The sequence below is a fragment of the Chlorocebus sabaeus genome, chromosome 14, assembly GCF_047675955.1.
Source record: "Chlorocebus sabaeus isolate Y175 chromosome 14, mChlSab1.0.hap1, whole genome shotgun sequence".
Lineage (NCBI taxonomy): Eukaryota > Metazoa > Chordata > Mammalia > Primates > Cercopithecidae > Chlorocebus > Chlorocebus sabaeus.
Window position 1 is genome coordinate 37,490,442 of NC_132917.1, and position 16,586 is coordinate 37,507,027.

Consider the following 16,586-nt stretch of genomic DNA (forward strand, 5'->3'; position numbering starts at 1 on the left):
TGGTGGCACTGGACTGAACCTAAGAAGGAAGGGAGGACTCTTAGAATCTACACGCAACCTGCATCCCAAAGCATGTGGATTTTATTAGTGTTTTCCCATTGGCCCATGGACTAACTTCTCAGAAACCAGCTTTTTTTTTTGATCTTCAGGGAGAACGTAGTTTGGTTTTCACTGCACGAAGTCACTTCGGTCTTCTCCCCTGTCTGTGGGCAAGTTTAGGGTAGAAACTACCAGATACTCTGTGAACTACACCATGGCCTTCCCTGCTCAGAGAAGAACAATCTACTTCTGACGTTTCACTTTGGTTGTAAAGGACTTCAGGGATCATCTCAGCCTCTTCAGACCAAAATTCCTCTGAAATGCTTAAATTGGCCCAGACAGGGTCAGGTCTGGAATAATCAGTTCAGCTTATGCTGAAATACCTTATTTCTATCCTGCCTGTTTCCATATCCACTTTTCTGAGCATTATTTCCTCCAGAACCATTTAGAGATCTCTGAGGAGCTGATTACATGATGATGAGGTGAGCATGCTCTCACCACATGGCCGCGAGGATTGATAGAGATCAAGGACTGAGAGGTTTGACCCCAAGCTTGACTGAGGATATCGGGGATATTCCCAAGACCCTCTATCAGACAAAGATGGTCTGACCCTTTATTGGTCATAAGGATGAGGTGGAAGTTAATGAGACTCTCAGCTTGGAACTCCCTGGATGTAAGATTATAGTATATCTGTTTATCCGAAGAATTACATGTGTCAGAGCAGTAGGTCTTCACAAATTCATTAGGTTCATAACAATCAACCATAGTTACAGGAGAAAGATGCTGTGAACTCCCTTCTTACCCCTGTTCAGTATCTGCACAATCTTAGCCTCTAAATGTATTCCTTCTGTCTCACCTTAATCATTTATTGCTTATCTATTTCCTCACAACAGTCTACCTCAAAATTTAGTGGCCTACAATAGCAACCATGTAAACCATGTATTTGCTTATGCTTCTATAATTTGGACGAGGTTCAGCTGGGCAGTTCCTCTGCCAGTCTCACCTGAGGTCATGTACACTGCAGTCAGTTGGCAGGTGAAGGGGTGGGGAGTTGGAGAAAGACTAACTGGTCCCAGCCAGCCTCCACCACATGTCTCAGGCCTCAGTGGAGATGGCTGGAACTACTGAGAGGAGTAGGACACTCTCCCCATGTGATCACTCATCCTCAAGGAGACCAGTCTGGGCTTTCTTAAGCCTGGAAATCACAGGGCATCAAGAAGGTGAAAGCAGACACCGAGGGCTCAATGTCACTTCTGCCACATTCCATTGATCAAAGCACATCATAGTGCAGCCCAAATTCAAGGGGCAGAGGAAATAGACTCTGCCTTTTATTAGATGACAAATTAACATTGCAAAGAAGTATGTATCTAGGAATGGAAGAAATTTCTGGGGCCATCCTCATAATATATCACAGTCACTAAAGCTGCATATTTATAAATTATTCCTTTCACCCTTTAGAAATGGCTTGTTCCTTATTGGCAAGGGCAGATGGAGACTCCAATTGGCATGACTCATCTAAGTGGGGCTATAGAATGAACATTTATGGAATGTCAACTGTGTGTAAGCATTGTACACATATAATCCTATTTAATTCTCAAAACAACTTCATGATAGGTCTTATCTCCATTTTATTACTAAGAAAGCTGATATTCAGGGTGAGTTGTTGAATTACTGAATGTCAATCAGTTATAATGGAGGGAGTTGAGGCTTTCTCCACCTGTAAAATGGGAATCATAATACTTACCACCAGCAGAGTTGGGAGGATGAAATGAAGTGCTGTTTGTGGAAGTGGCTGGTAAACCCCAAAGCACTGTACAAATGTTAATTTTCATTTTCATTGAACCAAGCAGACATTTTGTGGGGAGGAGGGTTGTCTAGGAAGGCGCCAGAGTCATCTGAGCCAGACACCAACTGTTGTGTGTCTCTCAGCTGCTATTTACTTTGGCTTCAGCCCAAATCCTTCACGCAATGCCTTTGGCGGTCACAGACAAGAAAGAGCCCTATGGGCCAGGCTGGCAAGCCAGGACATGCTACAGGTGAAGACAGACACGCTTCCAATGGAAAAAGGAAGAGACTGAAACAAAGCTCTAACTGCCTTGCTGCTATCCTCACCTACCCTAGCTGCAAGGTTTTTTACTATTTCACTCAAGGTCACATACACAACCTTGAATTGCTCTGAACCTATTTTCTCCCAACTCTTCTTTTCATTAAATCTCATCCCAATTCTTTCCAAACCTCATTCTCTCATTATCCCATCTACATCTTCAGTCTATATACCCAGTGTTTCCTCCTCCTGCCTGTCTTATTTGGATTCTGTAAGACCTAATTCTGTGACAGACCTCATTCTTACAGGGACCAGGAGGGAGGGTCAGCCTTTTGCAAAGTCAGCCTGCACCAGTCTTCTCTTTACACATCTACTATCTACCCAAACTAAGATCTCTTCCTCCTTTGGGATTTAGGCTGCTCAGATACACCATGTTCTTTTTGCCTGCCTTGTTGCTGTCATCTATTGATCTCCCATCAGTCACCACCATCCTTCTTTGGGAATTCTGGCATCTCACTCATAGGCTACCTGCCATCACCAAGGACAACTTCAATACTCATCGAACATCCTAGACTCAGAATTCCTCAACTTTTACAACCCCATTATGCTTCATCCATGACAGCTGAATACCATCCATCCACTGGCAAAAAAGACTGCCTTGCAGATTGACTAGTTCAACTCACAGAAACTGTTCACAAAAAAATGCCTGATGCAGGTGACAAAAGAAAAGTCAAATTTGGAGTCAGGAAATCTGGTTTTGGAGTCTTATCTCAACTCCTTACCAAGTAATGAAAATTGAATAGGGTACAGCTTCTCTAAACCTGAGTTTTCTCATACTTAAAAATGAGGAATAATAGTTTCTATAACACTAGGACATAGTAAAAACCAAATGGGATCAAGAGTGGAAAAAAATTATAAACTGCAGGATACTCAACAAATATCACTATAACCCCTGGAAAGAAAATGTGTATGACTGTATAAATTATATGAATCAAATTTTTGTGTTAAGCCAAAAATGAAGAGAGAACACAAATTGTGAATTCTGGTTCAGATGGTGGATTGAATGCATTCTGCTATTTTCACTCCATCCCAAACTCCTGGATATTTTAAATCAAGGGTGAGAAGAATGAGAAAAGAGACAATTATAGCAATGTGTTAGAAGCATGTGGTAAATAACAACAAACCTGAGAAAACTACATCTTTGGGCAGCTTTGGGAAAGCAGAGAGGGAACTGGATTTACACTACAAAAATTTCCAAAACAATCAGCTGCAAGAACACTGGAATCCAGGAGTTCACCTTACAGGCAGAAGATTGGACATACCTTCTCTGGCAAACCTGACTAGCTCAAGAGGAAACATCTTAAGATATTGACATTGAGAGTTCCAGCCAGATCACCCTATAAAGAAACTCATATTCAACAAGACCCACCCATGTTTTGAAGCCTTTAATCAGTTTTTTAGTGCCTCAAATATGTAAACATAACCAAAGACCATCAGACATATGAGGAAAGCTTCTAATGTGAGCAATAAAAATACTACTGATTTTTGTATGTTGATTTGTTTCTTGTAACTTTACTGAATTCATTTATTCTAACATTTTTTTTGAGGGGGTGACATTTTTAGGGTTTCCTAGAAACAAAATCATGTCATCTGTGAGAAGAGACATTTAACATTTTCCTAATTTGGATGCCTTTTATTTTTCTTGCCTAATTGCTTTGGCGAGGATTTCCAGTATTATGTTGAATAGAAATGGTGAGAGTGGGCATCCTTGTCTTGTTCTGGATCTTAGAGGAAAAATTTTTAACTTTGCACTAGTATGATGTTAGCTGTGGGCTTGTTATATATGGCATTTATTGTGTTGAAGTACATTACCTGGTTTGTTGAGTTTGTACCATGAAAAGATGTTAAATTTTGTCAAATGCTTTTTGTGCATCTACTGAGATAATCATATGTTTTCTTCCTTCATTCGGTTAATGCAGTATATTACAATTATTGATTTGCATATGTCAAACTATCTTTGCATCCCAAGGATAAATCCCACTTGATTATGGTGAATGGTCTTTTTAATGTGCTACTGAATTTGGTTTGCTCATATTTTGTGGAAGATTTTTGCATCTTTGTTCATTAGGCATATAGGCCTGTAATCTTCTTTTCTTGCTGTGTCATCATCTGGCTTTGGTGTCAGGGTAATGTTGGCTTGTAAAATGAGTTTAGAAGAATTCCCTCCTCTTCGATTTTTTTGGAAGAGCTTGAGAAAACTGGTATTAATTCTTCTTTAAATGTTTGGTAGAATTTAGCCTTGAAGCAATCCCTGAGTTTTTCTTTGATGGAATATTTTTATTTCTGGTTCAACCTCCTTACTCACTATTGATCTGTTCAAGTTTTCTGTTTCTTCATGATTCAGTCTTAGTACGTTATATGTTTCCAGGAATTTACCCATTTCTTCTAGGTTGTCTAATTTGCTACTATGTAATTATTCATAGTAATCCCTTATAATTCTTTGTATTTCTGTGGTATCAGTTGTAATGTTCCCTCTTTCACTTCTAAATTTACTTATTTTTCTTTGTTAATCTAGCTAAAGTTTTGTCAATTTTGTTTATGTTTTCGAAAACCAATTATTCACTTTGTTTATCTATTGTTTTCTAGTCTCTATTTCATTTATTTCTGCTCTGATCTTTGTTAATTCCTTTGTTCTTCTAATTTTGAGTTTAATTTTTACTTTTTTCTTCTTTATTGAGGTATGACATTAAGTCGTTTATTTGAGATCCTTCTTCTTTTTTAATGTAGGCATATATTGCTGTAAACTTTCCTCTTAGAAACTGCTTTTGCTGCATCCTATAACCCTCGGTATGTTGTGTTTCCATCTTCATTTGTCTCAAGATATTTTTAAATTTTCCTTTTCATTTCTTCTTTGATCCATTGGTTGATTGTTCAGGAGCATGTCATTTAATTTCCACATATTTGTGAATTGTCCAGAATTCCTCCTGTTGTTAACTTCTATCATACCGTTGTGGTTAGAGAAGATACTTGATATTATGTCAATCTTCTTAAATTTGTTGAGACTTGTTTTGTGGCCTAACATTTGATCTATCCTGGAGAATGTTTCATGTGCACTTGAGAAGAATGTGTATTCTGCTTCTGTTGGATGGAAACAAACAAAAAATAAATCAATTTAGAGGAAGTGAAGATTTTGTAAGAGAAAAAAGTATAAGTACAATCATGTGCTGTATAACTACATTTGGGTCAGTAACAGGCTGCATATGTCATTATGGTCCCATAGGATTATAATGCTTATGTATTTTTTTACTGTAACTTTTCTATGTATAAATATATTTAAATATGCAAATACTATTATGTTACCATTGCCTACAGTACTCAGTACAATAATATGCTGTACAGATTTGTAGCCTAGGTGGCAATAGGCTGTTCATATAGCCTAGGTATATAGTAATCTATACTATCTAGGTTTGTGTAAGTACACTCTACAATGCTTTCACAACAATGAAATCACCTGCATTTCTCAGATATATCCCTGTTGTTAAGTAACACATGACTGTATATGTACATTCCAGTCCTATATCAATATCTTTAGGGAGAAGATATTGCAATCATGAAACATCAGGATGTTTTATTAAAAAGAAACAGTCATAAAGAAAAGAAGAGCTCTTAGAAATTAAAAATATGAGAATCAAACTAAAAAACTCTACAGAGGGATTGAAAGATAAAATTGAAGAAATCTTTCAGCAAATAGAGCAAAAAGATAAGGAGATGGAAAATAGAAGAAAAAAAGAAAAAATAGATTAGTTTAAGAAGTCGAATATGCAAACAATGGGTGACACAGATAAAGGGAATAGATAAAATCAGGGAAGAAAATCAACACAGAAATTATTTAAGAAAACTTTCCAGAATTGAATGACATGAGCTACCATATTGAAAGAACTACCAAGTGCCCAACCCAATGAATAAAAACATACCCATATCAATGTAAATTATTATGAAATTTTAGAATGCTGGGGATAAAGATAAGATATAACAGGGTTTCAGAGGGAAAATACACTTACAAAGAAACAGGAATTAGAATTTTATCATACTTTGCAGTTGCAATGTTGGAAGTTAGAACAACGGAGCAATGCCTTCAAAATTCTGAGCTAAAACAATCTACGACCTGAAATTCTAACTCAGACAAACCATGAGTAAAATGGGATAGAATAAGAACATTTTCAGACATGCATGATTTCAAAAAATGTACTTTCTATCAATCCTTTCTTGAGAAGTTTCTGTAGGGCGTGCTCCATCATAACAGGGGATTAAGCCAAAAAGAAATGGATATGAGGTACAGGAAAGGGAAGATCCAACACAGGATAAAGGCCAAAGATATGCCCAGGATGATATGGAAGGGTGAGCCAGGACAGCAGCTATAATACCAGACCATATAGGAACAGGCCAGAAGGCCCCAGGAGATTCTCTGAGATGAAATTGACTGACTATCAATATGTTTGAACATATTGGCAGGAGATTTGGACAATTGGTGAAGAGTTTGAAGTTACTTTAATGTAAGTATATCGAAATCAAGCAAAAAGACCAAAAATAATTATTAAGTCTAGGGAAAATAAAAGGTTGTTCAGGAAAGGAAAAATGTTTACAACATGGCTCAGCTATGGAAACCATTTACATAGTTGTAAAAATGTAAACCCTGAATATTGATTGAACCAAAATGATAACTGCAATGGAAGGATGGGGAAACTGAAAAGTGTGTGGTGGTTGGTGGGAGGGGAGATGAAAGAGAACTAAATTCTCTGTCTTCCATCATGGTAGGAAATCAATAAATAATGCCTAAAAATGAAAACTCCAAAAGTTGCAATACAAGCATGTATGGACAGTCATTTCAACTGAAAATCATTGCTTCTGGGAAAGGGAAAGTGAAGGTGGGGAAGCTGATCATTTTTGTGACAAACCTGGTGAAATCGTTTAATTTAATAAAAAACACATGAGTAACTTTGACATAAAAATTTTTTAAAACTTAAATAGTGTAGGTGATCCTCCCTACCATTCCACTTATAAGGCTGTTTATGCCCAAGAGTAAGAGTGAGACCAGGGAAACAGCTCTGCTTACCACCCAACCCCCACCTTCATTGCTTCAGTTCCTACAAGTCTTTCATGCCAGGATTGTCAAAGGTGATGTTGACAACACCTGATTTTGCCCTACATGCTGACTTTAGAACCTAATGCCTGATTAAGAGATGCCTACTCTGTATGAGAAGGGCTTCCTGCCTTCAAATAGAGGTTATTCTATAACAACCTCTCTAGTTCCTTCCAACTCCCAGACAGGGCATAAAAATATGCAAAACCAACTCAAGTTATACAGACTCCTGCCCAACGGCCTATGGGGTTGATGAATGGCTGATGTGACTGGAGTCAAGGAGAGGTCAGGGAAGGCACTATGGAGGAAGCTGTCAGCTCTGTCAACATATTCTGCCTCTTAAAACTGTGTACCAGAGTGGGAGGAGGGAAAGGATCAGGAAGAATAACTAATAGGTATTAGGCTTAATATCTGGGTGATGAAATAATCTGTGCAACAAACCCCAATGACACAAGTTTACCTGTGTAGCAAAGCTGCACATGTACCCCTGAACTTAAAAAAAGAAAAATAAAAACTAAGTAGTATTTTAGAAAATAAAAAACTACACCAGCCATCTTATTGCTGCATTAACTTAAAGCATGTCTGAATTGAGGCTTCTTAAAGATTTCCTTTTTCTCCATGTAGTTGAGCATGCAAAGTCACAGCTGAAGAAACTGATGTTTTCAACACCCAGTATTGAGGCATTGTATTAAGCTGTTCTGGTGTTGCTAGAAAGAAATATCTGAGGCTGGGTAATTTATAAAGAAAAAAGGTTTAATTGGCTCACAGTTCTACAGGCTGTACAAGCATGGCTCCAGCGTCCACCTCCATCTATGGCCTCAGGAAGCTTACAATCATGGGGAAGGGAAGGGAAGCCAGCATGTCACATGGTGAGAGTGGGAGCAAGAGAGTGGAGGTGCCACACTCTTTTAAACAACCAGATCTTGTGTGAACTACCAGAGCAAGAACTCACTCATCACCAAGGGGATAGCTTCTAAGCCATTCTTGAGAGATCTACCCCCATGATCCAAACACCTCCCACCAGGCTCCACCTCCAACATTGAAAATCACATTTCAGCCTGAGGTTTGGAGGGCACAAACATCCAAACCATATCAGGCATTATATAATAAAAGAAGTCTGTGTCTGCTGTCCAGCTGAAATGCCTCATAATGAGAGGGGTTCCAACAGTCATCAAAGATGCCAAATTGCAAGCAGCAAGTAGATAAGTAATAGGCTGTTTGGTTTTCTTGGCTATATCTTTCATTGGACTTCCACCTGTCTCACTGTTGGCTACCAGTGGTGGGACTACCAGAAATCACAGGAGTGCATCATCCCTGACAAGGCAGAAGCAAAAAGAGATGAAGGGGACATAAGACTTGAAGCAGTAGTTGGTTCTTTGGCAAAACAAGTATCTTGTGATAACTTCATTCCAAGCATTAACATATCTTGTGCCAAAAAATGCAAAATGCCAAAGTGAAAGAAAAGCACTAGACTTCTTACGGGTCTCATCCAAGAGCCCTCTTAAACCTCATTCAAATACAGTTGTTTCCCTTATTAACTCCAAATGTGTTCAGTGTTCCTCCCTGCCCAGGGAGGAGTGCTCAGGTTTCTTTCAGGCTGTGATCCAAGCTTGCAAAGAGCCAATGTTGGGGGTGCTGACTTAGAATACCCCATTCTCTGGTCTAGCCACCCCCATGAGATGGCATTTTTGCATGAATAACATGAGGATCCAATGGCTTTCTTCAGGGGGCATTTCAGAAAGGCTACAGTTGCTGTAGGAGGCACTGTGCATTCAAGTTAATAAAATCTCTCCATCATGCCTTAAGGAAGATAATATATCTGCCCAAAGTATTGTGTAGATGCTTAGTACAGCTTCTCTGGGAAACAGACTCTGGGGGTGGAGATAGGAGTGTGAGAGATTTATTGGGAAGTGAAGTCTGTGAAAGATAAATGGGGAGAGAGTAGCATGGGGCAGAGAAAGCCTTGAGACTGTGATGAATATCTGATACCTGAAATACAAGGGAAGAGGAAGCAAAATGGGGCAAGGAAAACCTCAGCTCAACCCAAGGGAAACTCTGGAACACAGACTGTCACTAGAAGAGTTCCACACTGGGCAGAAATGGACACACGATAGTGCCCCCATCAAGCTCAGTCATTGCCTGGGAGCTGCAGCAGAGCATGGAATCAGTTCCAATGCCCAGGATGCGATCTGAAGGCACTGCTGATGGAGGCTGTCCACTAACTGCACTTCGTTCAGCTGAGCATCAAATTCTTTTTTCTTTTAATATAGAAATGGGGTCTCGCTACGTTGCCTAGGCTGGTCTCAAACTCCTGGGTTTAAGCGATCATCAGCAACTGTTTATTAATGTTTTATTATGTATCAGCCTCTATGCTTGATCTATACCCACGAAGAGTTCACAGTTTAAAAATCAAGTAATTAAAACAATACATGATAAGAACTAACAGAAATGCATGTGAATTATTGCAGAAGTTCAGGGGAAGGAACAAGAAAAATATGAAATGATTTAAGCATTTGTTTTACCCTTGAATAAGGGCCCTGTCAATCTACTTCATATCACACCAACTCTAGTATGTGTGTTGCTCAACTCAGCTTCCAAAGTGGGTTGGTAGAGTTAGGCAGCTGATTATTAGTAACCTTCTCTGGAGCAGAAAGTTGAAAAGGAGGTCAAGGTCTCAGTTTCTAAATTTAGACCACACTGGGATTCAAACCAGTCCATTTTTAGAAAATGAAGCACCTACTCCATGTCAACCAAACTGGACTTCAACTCCAAGTGGAGAATGTCAGGCAGATTTCAGCTACGGAAATGGAAAGGTTATGAGCTCCTAGATAATTTTGCTACTCAAAAAGCTAGGAGATGGCTTTTTCCCATTGGGATTTCTTTTGGTAGCGTAGACTTGATGCCCAGGAGTGTAAATGATGATCAAAGAGTTCAGGTGTTCAACCAACCCCTGATGTGCATGGCTCTAGGGTAAGGATCTATGGCAGGTATTGGGGAATGGAGTGGGGTGCAAAACATGTTCCCTACCATGTTGAGGAGCAGATAGTAGCAGGTTTTGAAAATTCTGCTAACTCCCATGGAGCTCTCCTTGGTTCTATGACTGTCTTCAGTCTTTTCTGATATATCTGATCATGACAACCTCAGACTGTTTGAGTCTGCATCTTGCCTGGGCCTTGACTATTACTCTGAGCCCTACTGCCCCCAGACTGCCTCACTGTTCAGTTTCTAGCTTGTTACTGCTGTGACCCTCATTGGCTTAAGACTGTGTTGCCTTAAGATTACCTGAAGCCATTTTGCTCACGTGACCTAAGGGGTAGAATTCCCATTGTCCTCACAGGCATAGAATGGGATCAGATCGAGTCCTCATACCATCCATATTAATGTGTAATTATCTGCAGTGGCTCAGAAATCAGTGGCATTCTCTGAAGACTTGTCATGCATGTCTTGAGATGTTTTTATAATCACAGGGAAAGTAGGTCCATCCTATGTAAGTTAATACAAAACCAACTTCCAAGTGCACAGTGACTTAGAGTCTTAATGCAGAAAAAAAATTCAAAAATGTATTATAGTTCATTGTCAAAGCTTACCCTTTGTTTCCCTGTTCTGAAGAGGGGTGATAGGAATTCTGTTATGTTTTCTTTATTCTTTTCTTTTTTAGCCCATGGTTTTTATATTTTAGCTACAAATCATCCCATTGGTAAAAGAGGCTCTATTATGAACCGCATGCTTCATCAAAAGTAAACCTCACATTCTTTTCTAATTGTTGCACCCTGACAGGGCAGGGAAGATAGTTTTGTTTTCGTAGTGAAGTCACAGACATAAATCTCCCAGGGATTAAGGCCCTTGCAGCAATCCAGCATGCTCACATCATCATGAGGGGTGCTTCAGGTTCATTTCTTTCTGGGAAGGAGAGAGAGACAGACACAGAGAGAGAGAGAGAGGAAAAAAAAAAAAAAAGATGGGGTGGGGAGAGATTTCTTTTAGAAAAGTCAAATTCTGGAGGAGAGCAGAGCATTTATCAGCCCCCAGCTCAAGGGTGACCACTCCACTGGGGGCCATAAGTTACAGGTCTTAACCTAACCTTGCATCTAAACCAGGCAAACTTCTTCAATATTTTTTTCTTTTGTTCTCCTTAGAATCGAATCATGGTATTTCCTCCTCCTCCCTCTCCCTGTCTCCTCTGCTTAATTTTTTGGTTGTTTGTTTTAACTTGCAGTCCACAGTGATAGGGGAGAAAGAGCACTGACCTTGGAGTTAGAAAGAAGCAGGTTCAAATCCTTTTTCCTCTGCTTTCTAGCTCTGTACTCTTTGGTGCTTGTTCTGAGCCTGTTTCCACAGCTGTTGCAGAGGAATCGTAATTTTACAAGATTATTGGGGGAACCAAATGACATAACATAAATAGGTGTCTGGCACAGAGGCCCTGAATAAAATCCACCAGTTTCCACTGCCCTGACTAAATGGTGTCCTGAAACAGGACTCATAACCAGCAGTCCACTCCAAGAGCTCACCTTCCCAAAACGAGGATAGCTGATTTGGAAACAGAAGTCAGCTGCCATGATCAGCTATGAAGGTCCAAGCTTAAGATGAAAACTCCTCAGCTTGACTGCAAAAATCAGCAGCCATGTACCTCTCAATTGAATTCAAGCTAAAGGCTTCTGCAGAAATGAAAGAATCCATTTGTTCTTCCCTTGCTCCTCTCCCTGTATTTCAAGGGCCTGACATTGTCCCAGGGAAATCAAATTAGAAAAATCAGTTTACATGAGTGATTAGTTTTATCAAAATATTTTCCTTTAGCCTACTGAACCACCATACTCTCTCTATCCTTATCCTCTCTCCCTCTATGCTTCAGCCTCTTCACTTCCTGCCAAAATCATTGTTGCTAAAAACAATCACGTTTAAAATGGCCTAAAGCATTGTTAAATGAGATGAACTGGTTGCATCATTCAAATGAAGACTAGAAATCCCAAGAACAGCCTTTGCAGGGATGAATCATGTGGAAACTCCTCAGCTTGTGGTTCCAGGGCTCCCACATTTGACCATCACTCAGTTTCCATCTTCAGCTTTAGCTGAGTTCTAGCATGAACCTCATCCCAAGGAGGTTGGCCTCCCCAGCTCTCCCTCGCTGCCCTTACTCCTCTCTCTCAGCCCCAGTTTGAATTTCTCCTCTTTGACTTTCCCCATACAATTCCCACCCACCCCTCCAGGCCCATCACAAGCTCTCTCCATCGCCCCGCCTTCCTGTAGGCATGCAGCACAGACGAGCTTCAGATTCAGAGGGATTTAGGTTCAAATCCCCTCTCTGCCACTTATGAATGAAACTTTGAGCAACTCACTCACACTTTCCTTGCCTCAGATTTCACATCTGCAAAGTGGGGATAACAACACCTCACCGTGTTGCTGGAAAGATTAAATGAGAGACCGTAGAGCACAGAGGCTGTAAGTAGTAATCAATAAATAAGGGCCATTATTATTATCCTCTCAAAATATCCAACACACCTCTAACTTATTTGTCAACTAATGTCAGTGCTCTACCACTTGACCATAGTATATTTTGTTCATGACCAACGGTGGAGATTTTGTGAAAACTTTTATCTTGGAAGAATTTCTCATGGAGGAATATATAAACCTTATGCGAAAAATTGGATTAGGAAAACTGAGTTCATGCATAAATCTATCAAATTCATGGTAAATAAGATTATATTCATTAAAGTAAGTCAGTAAAGGCAGAACATTAAACAATGAGACTATAGTAATATTTTATGCATATCAAGTTAGTGATGACTGATTTCCATTCACCGTTTCTTGCTTACCAGAAACTTTTCTGGGACTCTTTGGCTATGAGGTGTTAAAATGAGGCCTATATATTCAGTTTGTTCTGTAACAGATCATGCCTACTTGAAGAGGCACCCTGTCTGTGCCTGTTTCTCCACCCAAACATGTCATGCATTTTTGACTTGATGATTTGGAGCTATTGATTCCAGGTCTGCCTTCCAATTATTCTTTCCCCAGTCTGTTTTACACCACCTCAGCACCCTTGAAGAAACTGACCCATGCCTGCCTATTGACCATGGGGGACCAGAATTATCCTTCCTCCCTTCCATCTTTCTTTTCTCTGCTTCCCCAAAGAGCACCCAGTGTTTGGAGGAAGAGTGAAGCCAGTTTTCACTGAAGGGCTTCAGTCTTGTTTTCAAAGCTGACCCACCCAAGGAGAGGAAATCAAGCATTGTGGACCCAGTCTAGCTCCTCTTTCCTTTACAATGCACAAAAGGTGAGACCTCACTGACCAGGCCTTCTGAGGGTGTTCCTTGAGGACATGTCCTTTCTTCTTCACCCACCCTTCTTTCTCTTCCCCTCCCTCTACCCTCTGTCTTTTTCTCCCATGTCCCCCTTTGCCATTTTAATACCTCTCCTTTCCCCATTTTTCCCAGGGAATATTTTTCTTCCTACAAAAATAATTTGACTCCAGGCCCTAAGATTCTTCTAGTGATTGGGCAGCTTTGGCTGTGTCAGGCATTCTCAGGATGCCTCTGGCTTTCCTCCCCAGTGACTGCAGACTCCTGGGAGGGGAGGGAGAAGAGGGGTCTAGTCTTCTCAATGGGGAAAAGGTGAAGGAACTTCTACTCTGAACTGAGATTTATTCTCCCAAATTCCTGAAATTAAACACACCTCACCTTAGGGATTTGTTTCTCTTCAAAGACTCCCAATTGGGCTCAATTTATTGTACTTCTAGTAACATAACATAGCTCATTCTCGTGAGAACCTACAGCCCTGACATTGTGCCATTATAAAGATTTCTTTTTAAAAGGTGAACATACGGCCGGGCCCGGTGGCTTATGCCTGTAATCCCAGCACTTTGGGAAGCAGAGGCAGGCAGATCACGAAATCAGGAGTTTGAGATCAGCCTGACCAATATGGTGAAACCCCATCTCTACTAAAAATACAAAAAAAATTAGCCAGGATCGCTTTAACCTGGGAGGTGGAGGTTGCAGTGAGCCAAGATAGTGCCATTGCATGCCAGCCTGGGTGACAGGGTGAGACTCCACCTCAAAAAAAAAAAAAAAAAAAAAAGGTGAACATACAAGGTGCCATGCTTAGATTGCTTCTCCCTAAACGCTAGGTTTTTAAAAATATTTTTTCTATATTTTTTGTATTTTCTATATATTTTTTCTATAACTACAGAGGTGTGGAAAGGTGGCAAGCAGGAAAAAAGCCTCAGTTTACCCTGCTATGCTTACAACCCTAACAAACCTAACTACTATATTCCCTATTAGAAGTTAAATCTTGGAACTACTCAAAAGAAACATGGAAATGAAAGTGAATTCATATAGGCCAAGACATCTCATTAGGGAAGAAAAAAGGCGATTATAATAATCTCTAATTTATTTATCTAACAGAGAACACTCTACTGTATTTTGATACTTGGCTATTGAATATAATGCTGTCCTATTCCATATATATATTTCCCAAATATCTGTGAGTGTGTGAGTGTGTGTGTGTGTGTGTATCTCCATATAAAATTGTTCTATATTTATTTTCCTTTTGCTTCTAGATGACAAAGTTCTTATGGGCAGAGACCACATCATACATTTCTTTTGTACCCCCATGGGCCACTTCCTCTCAAAAAAGTATATTTTGAGAGCTGATTCTACACCAGTGGATTTGAGAGGTGTCTCTGAGCTCTGTTATCCTGACAATAGCTGCTTGAACCAGGGGTCAGCACCCAGCCCCCGAACAGCCATCTATCTATAGGTTGGCCAGCATCACAGAAAAGTTGGTTTCATGAGACAGCTTTGCTGTCTGGGTGGTGATGGATCAAAAAGATCAGCTTGTTTCTTAAAGAGAGTTTAAACAATAGATATACGATCTTGTCATTAAGTGTTTTCTGATATGAAAATACTCCCTTGGGTAATTGGTGGTAGCAGGGGAAAGAGAAATTGACTCATAAAAACGGACTCATACATCTGAAAGAATAGCACTAATGTTGCTGAGTTACTGACCTTTCTGCCCAATGACCAAAACTAACATTGTTTGCTAAAGGATGTTCTAGTGGCCACAAGGCTTAGCAGGGCAGCTGCTGGGACAGTTTTGCCAATTCCTGTCTTTCTCATGTGTCACTATGTTGAACATCCTTTATTGGAGTTGATTGGAATGTTTCTGTTTCTTGCATTCCAAAGGAACTAACTGATAGGGTGCCCAGTGCTAGGAGATATAGAAGAGCTTGTGGTCTCTATTCAAAGAGATGGATTTATGAGTGGAAATGTCATTAAGTGGAGTGTTTTAATTTTCTGTGGCTGCTGTAGCAAATTACCACAAACTTGGTGACTTAAACCAGTGCAAATTTATTCTCTTACAGTTCTGGAGGTCAGAAATCTCAGAGCAGTTTCTCTAGGCTAAAGTCAAAGTATTAGGGCTGATTTACTCTGGAGGTTCTAGAGGAGAATCCATTTCCTTGCCTTTTCTAGCCTCTGAAGGAAGGTTGCCTGCTTTCCTTGGCCTGTGACCTTTTCCCTGCATCACTCCAACCTTTTGTTTCCATCGTCACATCTCCTACTTCTGTGTGACATGGGCTTCTCCTGTGTTCCTCTTATAAGGACCACTGTGATGACATTGGGCCTACCAAGATAATCCAGAAGAATCTTCCCAGGTCAATCAATGTCCTTAGCTTGGTTGCATCTACACAGCCCCGTTTGCCACATCAGGTAACATTGACAGGTTCTGGGGATAAAAACATGGACATCTTGGGGGATATTACTCAGCTTATTTCAGGGAGCACATCCTGTGAATGATATAAACAGAGGGCTGTGGAGTCTCCACGAGGGGCAACTGTACCAGGGAAAGGAAGGTCAAACACATAAAAATGTTCTCAACAAAGCCTCTTTTAATCATAAAAAGGTTTTCCTCTCCCCCTACTCTCTAGTATGTCTATCATTTCAGGATTCCAAGAGAGATATGAGCGTAAAGATTTGCCAAATACATCACTCAGTATTCCCCATCCTATCCTGATCAAAGTTAATGAACTTGCCCCTTTCTCAAAATAGAACTTGGAAAATTGTCCCACTAAGTCCACTTCCCCCAAACAAGGGAGTGCAATGATGTAGAACAGGAGTCATAAATGGGAGCAAGATTGCTTTGCTAAGAAATGACAGGAGTTGAGATGGGCAGAGACACAAGGTGGTGTTTCTTCAACAAACTCCCAGGTGTGTGGGTTCCTGACTATGAGTGAAGGACTGTGATTTGAATCAGAGCTGGGGTGTGTATCTGAAGAAAATGGTGAGGCATTTATCACTTAGATTTGGGGGAGGAGTTTAAGATACAATAAGTAGATAGTCATTAAAAATTATTCCGGACACCCAAAACTTGACA